We start from the raw sequence: 6,613 nt of genomic DNA, 5'->3' as shown, positions 1-6,613 counted from the left end.
GGCAGCAGGTTGTGCCATCTAATCACCTGCTGCCAACAAACAATGATTCTGTATGGAGATGAACGATGGCATTAGTGTAAAAAAAGCAGTCACCTGCACTGACGAGCAAGCAATTGTTGGGAAAAAATGCCGGAACAGTTTACTAGATCAGAGGGTGCAGATGTGAACATACCCTTAACTGAGAGACTACCTCTGGAGGAAATAGAACAGACATGGTGTCACGGCGGACAGGATATCAGATACACAGATAAATAAACAAACAAGTTTCTAGGCGAGAAGCTGGGGATAAGGTCACCTCCTAACAAATTCCTAACAACTCTCCCTATACTGCTATGCCCACATTCAGACCCTTAAGGTGGGAATAATGTGTCCTCGTGCCTGGGCTGAAAATACCCTAGAATCCCTGAGATGGTGAAAGGGGAATAGGGGCAGCCTGCTCCCTCAGAACCTGGAGGGGACAGACATAACTCAAACAGCCTAGACAGCAAACAAGAAATCAGAAACCAACTTATCTTATCTGAGCAGGAACAGCCAATCCTTCCTTCCTTGCTTCCAAAGCCAGACAGAAGCTATAACCCGCACGGAACACTGGGAGTGGAAGTAATTTAAAAGAACGACCCCACCCAGTGCACCTGAAGGGAGGTGGATCTAGCAGGACTTCAAAACAAAACAAAAAACTAAACACATGCTGCTAATCTGGCAGACCTCCGCACATAGAGCAGGGCATGACACATGGAAGGTTTGCAACCTTGCACTGGATTCAGACAGTAAGTTACTGCATGTTTATGGCAATAAGACTTTACTGCTTGTGGAAAGGATGTATTGCCTCTTGTGCCAACCACACTTTGAGACAAACTGGCCAACCAATCTAACTTGCATCCTGCAACTGGGAATTGCAGAAATACTTAATGGGAATGGAACTGCCACACCTGCCATTATTTGGGAAGATTGCAAAGCCAGCTTAGAGTGAGACTCAGAGAGGATTACTACCATCATTGCTACAGCCTATACACAACACTTGGGAGAATCCTTCTCTGTAGCATACTTCAGAGCTGTGAAGCTATATGAATTATTACTCTCATTATCTATTCATTAAAGTGACAGAGAGACTCTGCAACCAACAGGGCTTGCTTATTGACTCCACCAACATTCACTGGCCCTCCATCCATCCATTCCGGCTCTCCTGTCTTGCACTCATCCAACCCTCCACCATCAAGGACACCCCAGCCACCATCAGGCATGAGACATCCCTCCAAAATTGATATAAAGATGAGAAAGAAAACTGGTCTGGGAGGCTACCAAAAGGCCCACAGGAACATTAAAGGAGCTGCAGGAATATCTGGCAAGTACTGGCTGTGTGGTACATGTGACAACAATCTCCCGTATTCTCCATATGTCTGGGCTATGTTGTAGAATGGCAAAACGAAAGACTTTTCTTATGAAGAAAAACATCCAAGCCAGGCTACATTTTGAAAAACCACATTTGAAGTCTCCCAAAAGCATGTGGGAAAAGGTGTTATGGTGTGATGAAACCAAGGTTGAACTTTTTGGCCATAATTCCAAAAGATATGTTTGGCCCAAAAACAACACTGCACATGACCAAAAGAACACCATACCAACAGTGAAGCATGGTGGTGGCAGCATCATGCTTTGGGGCTGTTTTTCTTCAGCTGGATTTGGGGCCCTAGTTAAGCTAGAGGGAATTATGAACAGTTTCAAATGCCAGTCAATATTGGCAGAAAACCTTCAGTCTTCTGCTAGAAAGCTGAACATGAAGAGGAACTTCATCTTTCAGCATGACAACGACCCAAAGCATACATCCAAATCAACAAAGGAATGGCTTCACCAGAAGAAGATTAAAGTTTTGGAATGGCCCAGCCAGAGCCCAGACCTGAATCCAGCCAGAGCCCAGACCTGAATCCGATTAAAAATCTGTGGGGTGATCTGAAGAGGGCTTTGCAAAGAAGAGTGGGCAAATCTTGCCAAGTCAAAATGTGCCATGCTGATAGACTCATACCCCAAAAGACTGAGTGCTGTAATAAAATCAAAAGGGGCTTCAACAAAGTATTAGTTTAAAGGGGTATTCCCATCTGTAAGATCATATTTAATAAGTTAACACCAATTACTAGATCATTTTTCCAATTTGCTTTTATTATTTTAAATGCACCCATTTTGAAATATCCCCTTCCCTCTTACCCCATTGTTGACATCTGGATTCCCGTAGATACGCCCACCGCTCCAGGGCTGCATCTATGGGCCACGCTTGTGCAGACCGCTCTCCCTTTTCACCCAGGCAGCCGGCAATTCAGACGAGTACGCGCACGCTGCCGCGCATGTGCATATCGTCTTTCCTCACTGCCAAAGAGCCATGCTGCCCCCCCAGCCCCTGAAGCCCTCAATGTTCCCTTTTATTTTATAGCAGGCGGGCGCGCAATCCCCCGCCTACAGCCCTTAATGTGCCAGTTTATTTTTGCCCCGCTTCAGCGGGAGATCCTCCCACCCCACCCTCCCTCCCTACCTCTTTCATTTTCAGGATGACCGAGCGTTAGTAGCTGACACTCTGCTTGAAACGGCGGACATCTGTGTGTCCATAGGGACCGCTGTATGGAAGGGGCTAACAGGGAGAGCACTCCCTTCCTCTCCCATCGGGGGCTGCTGTGCCTTTGCAGCCACCCGATACTTGATGAGATCACAGAGAGAGGGGGCCCCCCTCTCTCACCCATCAGCGGCTGCTCTGTTGTGCCAGTGGCTGATGGTTACCATGGCGACCGGATGCCTTCACAGGCTTCCAGCTTGCCATGGTAAGGCTAAGATCAGGCTTCTGCTAAAGGCAGCAGCAGCTTGATCAGTCTGTGTGTAAAGTCACAATACACTACAGTACCCTATATAGTGTACTGTAGTGTATTATATAGGCATCAGACCCACTGGATCTTCAAGAACCAAGTGGGTCTGGGTAAAAAAAAAATTATAGTGAAAAAAAGTAAAACAAAAAAATAATTCTTCTTATAGCCGCACATTTAACACTGATTAATTTTTTTTTAAAATAAAGTACACTACACATGTTTGATATCACCACGTCCGTAACGACCTGATCTATAAAAGGGTCATATTACTTTCCCTGCACAGTGAACGCCATAAAAAATATAAATAAAGATGACATTTTAATTTTGCCCACCTCACTTTCCAAAAAAGGTAATAAAAGTGATCAAAAAAGTCGCATGTACGCCAAAATGGTACCAATAAATATATATGGCTCTGACTATGGAGACACATTTTTTTTTCTTCTAAAATGCTTTAATTTTGTTAAAGTAAAATAAATAACAAAAAATATACATATTAGGTATCGCCTTGTCCGCAAGAACCTGCTCTATAAAAAATACCACATGACCTAACCCCTCAGGTGAACACCGTAAAAAAAAAAAATTTAAACGTTTGTAAAATAGCATTTTTTTGTCACCTTACATCACAAAAAGTGCAATACCAAGCGTTCAAAAAGACATAATCACCCTAAAATAGCACCATTTAAACCGCTATCTCATCCCGCAAAAAATTAGATCCTACCTAAGACAATCGGTCAAAAAATAAAGAAGCTATTACTCTCAGACAATGGAAACACTAAAATATAATTATTTTTTTTGCTTAAAAACTGATATTATTGGGCTAAAGTGAAACAAATAAAATAAAGTAGACATATTAGGTAATGCGTCCGTAAAGAGCTGCTCTATAAAAATACTACATGACCTAACCCCTCAGGTAAACACCGTAAAAAAAAATTTTTTTAACTATGCCAAAATATAAATTTTTGGTTACCTTATATGACAAAAAGTAACTAATCAAAAAGGCGTATGCCCCCCAAAATAGTACCAATCAAACAAACCGTCATCTCATCCCACAAAAAATGTATGCAGAGCGGACTCTGTATCGAGCTGCGCATAGAGGGAGTGTGCATTGGAGCAATCGCGATCGGAGGCGAGTGGAGGGACAATAGAGGACAATTTCATTTAGTGGAGGGACAATTGTTTTTGTGGCAGATATAGCAAAGCTGTATTGAAAGCTGTTGAGCCACAGTGCTTGTGGGGGAGAGGAAGACAGATGTAGCAGAGCTGTATATGAAGCTGGTCAGCCACAGTGCTGGTAGTGGAGAGGAAGACTTATGTAGCAGAGCTGTATAGAAAGCTGGTCAGCTACAGTGCTAAAGGGGACTGGGGAAGACAGATGTAGCAGAGCTGTATATGCATCTATACAGATACATGGTCAACGGTGTATACACAACTGTTGGTGGGTGGGGGATGGTAATATTTTAGGGGAGGCAAAAGCACAGATCATTTAGCTACTAGCTAACATGCTTTTGGGCTGTAGTGAATTATTGTTTTGCTTCTCAGAATAGGGTTTGTGTGTAAAACTGTATTAGACTACAGGACAGAACATGTTAGCTCACTTACTACAGCGCTTTGAGTGACGATTCCCTGCAGGGGGGAGGGGCCTCACAGACACTGCAGGCTGCCAGAATGATGACTCATACTATCCACATGAACCAGCACGCAAGGACTGAGTTCTCAGTGTGATGTCATAAGGAGGCATGGCCGGCCTTCACTCAAACTGCCTAAGCCCACCCAGCCTTAGAAGCAGGACACCAGGAAGTGAACAGCATTGCTGGCTGCAGGTAAGGGTGAAATAGCAAGATGGGAATACCCCTTTAAGGGTGTGCACATTTATGCAACCATATTATTTTATTTTTATAGTTGTACAGTTTATAGGTCACATTAAAAGTGGAAAAAGTTCTGAAATTATTTATCTTTGTCTCATTTTTTTACATCACAAAAACCTGAAATTTTAACAGGGGTGTGTAGACTTTTTATATCCACTATATATTCATTAAGAGGTAGTGTGTGGGCGGACACAGACAGCAGAGGGCCCCTGTGCAAAGAATGTGCCTGGGCCCCCTCCCCTCCAAGCCAAATTCACAACTTAACCTATTCCGTCCTAACTACTTATAGCAATACAAAACATACAAGGTAAGGCTACTTTCACACCTTCGGCACCACGCTCCGGCCACCTGATCTGCCAGAAAATGCAAGGAATCGGCCGGACACAAACCGCAGAATGCAGGGGTTTGTGTCCCGCTGATTCTCTGCATTGTTGCCAGATTGTGGCCGGATCTCTGACGTACCCTATTATAGTCAATGGGGCCGGCGGGCATTCTGTCTGCATCCAGCAGTGCCGTATCCAGTGAATTCCGGCAGGCTGTTCTCTGCTGGAACAGCCTGCCAAAATCTCTAACACAGATGTGAAAGTAGCCTAATACAGCGCCACATACCTCTTCCATCCAGTGACGTCTGATTTGATGTAGATGTTCTCTGTCTTCATCTTCAGACCAGACCGCCATGATGATTTTTCAGCCATCTCTTCTCTCTGCAGAGTTTGACAGACAGACATCTTAGTTTCCTACTTTTCCATCATCTTCCCACCTTCTGAACACCCCATCCTGCCACCCCCGATACTGTGCCCACTGTGCTCTCTATACAGGTTACACACAGATAGTTCCCCTTCAATAATTATTGGCTAACTGCACCCAGGAAACAGTGTCCCTTACACTAATAATGTAAACATAATGTTCCCCAAAAATAATTGTGCTAAGCTGATACCGTGCCAGGGTGCCTCCCACAGTAATACTGCTTCCCAAAGTCCCGCCAATAGAAATAATTATCTACCAGACAACACGTAGTAGTAATAGTGCCCCTACAGTAATAAATTGTGTCCTAGAAGTAATAATGCTCCCATAGTCCTCATACTAGTATTCATGTTCCTCATAGTCCCTCAACTGTAATAAAGCCCACCATAATGCCCCCGGTAGTAATAATACTCTTTATAATGTGTTACTGTAAAATCAAAAATGCCCTGTTGTGTGGCAGTATAAAAAATACCTCCTCTTAGTGCCCCCTGTAGAGTCAATGTCCCCATAGTACCCTCATAATGTGTGCTAATGCCTCTTACTGTATGCCCAAAAAACCTCTTAGTGCCCCCAGTTGAGACAAGGTCCCCATAGTGCCCTATAATTTGCGCCTGTATAAAATACTCCTATATCGTGCCTCCCCTTATCCCCTTGGTGCCTGACAATGTGCCAGTATAAAATTCCCCAATAATGTGTGCCAGTATAATTCCCCTATATAATGACCCCAATAGTGCTCCTCTCCTCCCTTCTCCATAGTGCCCCCCATGTGTGCCAGTATATAAGATAGGGTCCCCAGTAGATGTCCCCATAGTGCTCCCCTTCTCCATAGTTCCCTCCATGTGTGCTAGTATATAAGATAGGGCCCTCAAAGTGCTCCTTCCCTCCATTGTGCCCCCCCATGTGTTCCAGTATATAAGATAGGGCCCCCATATTGCTCCCCCCCTCCATAGTGCCCCCCATGTGTGCCAGTATACAAGATAGGGCCCCCCATAGTGCCCCCCATGTCTGCCAGTATATAAAATAGGCAGCCCCCTTATGTCAATTGCTCAGGCCCCCCCAAATGTTACTTGCTCAGATAGGCCCCCCTATCTGTTGCTCAGGATCCCCCATATAAGATGCCCATTCACACCCCCATATCAGTTGTTCAGACCCCCCATATCA

This window comes from Bufo gargarizans, chromosome 1 (genome assembly GCF_014858855.1).
Source record: "Bufo gargarizans isolate SCDJY-AF-19 chromosome 1, ASM1485885v1, whole genome shotgun sequence".
Taxonomy (NCBI): domain Eukaryota; kingdom Metazoa; phylum Chordata; class Amphibia; order Anura; family Bufonidae; genus Bufo; species Bufo gargarizans.
Note: the sequence above shows the minus strand (reverse complement) of the source record.